The sequence below is a fragment of the Penaeus monodon genome, chromosome 1, assembly GCF_015228065.2.
Source record: "Penaeus monodon isolate SGIC_2016 chromosome 1, NSTDA_Pmon_1, whole genome shotgun sequence".
Classification (NCBI taxonomy): domain Eukaryota; kingdom Metazoa; phylum Arthropoda; class Malacostraca; order Decapoda; family Penaeidae; genus Penaeus; species Penaeus monodon.
The window spans coordinates 40,166,951-40,168,624 of record NC_051386.1 but is presented as its reverse complement, the minus strand read 5'-3'; the positions used below and the strand labels follow the sequence as shown (position 1 = coordinate 40,168,624).

The 1,674-nt window shown below is 36.9% G+C and overlaps 1 protein-coding gene across 1 annotated transcript in view; it reads right to left on the bottom strand.

Moving 5' to 3' along the window:
• Positions 1 to 608: 608 nt before the first annotated feature.
• The window catches only part of LOC119576747 (probable helicase with zinc finger domain), a 30,918-nt gene continuing 29,852 nt past the window's right edge, over positions 609 to 1,674 (bottom strand). Inside the window, exon 15 of the mRNA XM_037924390.1 lies at positions 609 to 1,674. This exon is cut by the window's right edge and continues 1,242 nt beyond it. The gene's annotated coding sequence lies outside the window, so the exon portion shown is untranslated.

Below are 1,674 nucleotides of genomic sequence, written 5' to 3'. Positions count from 1 at the left end.
TATATATTTTTTTTTATTTCTTTTTAATGTCATAAAAGCCAACACTGGAATGACACCAAATATATACTGACTTACAACTATTAGATTTAGTGTTTATCTTGGCTGTAATGAATGTCTGATGGCAGCCACTTCATTCCAATCTTTGGGTACTCTCCTAATATAACAGAAAGAATAGAGGACAAGATAGGTTGGGGACGAGAAGGCGAGAAGGAGGGAGGATTAGAAAAGGAGGGCAGGAGGGCAGAATACAGGAGAGAGGAGAGAGAGGAGAGAGGAGAGAGAGGAGAGAGGAGAGGGAGAGGGAGAGGGAGAGGGAGAGAGAGAGAGAGAGAGAAGAGAGGAGGGAGGAGGGAGGGAGGGAGGGGGGAAGGGGAGGAGGGAGGGAGGGAGGGAGGGAGGGAGGAGGAGGAGGGAGGAGGGGAGGAGGGAGGAAGAGAGAGAGAGAGAGAGAGAGAGAGAGAGAGAGAGAGAGAGAGAGAGAGAGAGAGAGAATATAATATATATCATGATAATATAACAAACTGTTAAATTACAAAACTTAAGAGAGGATGATAACAAAAAATGAAATGTATGAATATTTTTTTTTTCCCACCCATTCCTTCTTCTTCGTTATTTCATTTCAATTGCAAGTGGGGTGGGATGGGGTGGGCAGTGAATGGCAGTACAAAAAACCCAGGTACAAAAACAGACCTATTGGTCTGTTGCAAATTATTCATGTCTTCAGTGGTCTTGCACAGCACAACTTAGACCTAGTAACTACTACCTGTACTAACACCTACAATCAAAGAATACAAATATGCCTTTCAACATTGCACTTAGTTGAATAAAGACAACATAAACTACTTTTGCTCTGTAATGCCATGGGAGTGAAAGAAGCTATATATACACAAAAGGAAAAAATATACAAATGTCAATGTCTACAATCTAGATTTTTTTTTTTTTTTTTTTTTATCTTTTTTATGTAAATTTCTTTATGAAGGATGCTGTTTAACGTAGTACATAGTCAAATCATAATACTAAACAATGGAATTAAATAATAAAAGGAAACGCATACATATCTATCTAGATTTTTGTATAAATGTATGTATAAATACACATTTTTTTTTTTGTTTTTTTTTGTTTTTGTTTTTCGTCTGTCTGTATATATGTATAATTATTACATACATGTATACATCTAAAGCTCCACAAATGCATACATACAAATGCAAAAGCATACCATATCCACATACATGTGTCCATATGCTTGCAAAATTGCACAGACACAGACACATGTACAGACACAGGTACAAACACACACACACATACACCGACGCAGATGCACTCGCACAAAAGTCTACTACTAGGGGGGGGGACCAAAAATACTGATGACAATCACTGCATAAAATTTAACAGTGTAAATTAGACATAAATAAGTGGAATCTCACCAATTCAATTTAACCATACAATGAAAAATATACTAGGTCATACATACCATCAATTATATGTGCGTCTACATTCAAAAATATCATATATAACCATCCTGAATGCCTGGAGCCCTCATCCAACTTATATAAATGATTTTACACATCCTGAGTTCTTGCCTGGTATGTATTTTCATGGCATACTCTTGCTAACATCTGCTGTCTTATGATTTGGATGTAAACGCAATTTATTTCAAAATGGAGTTGAACTGGT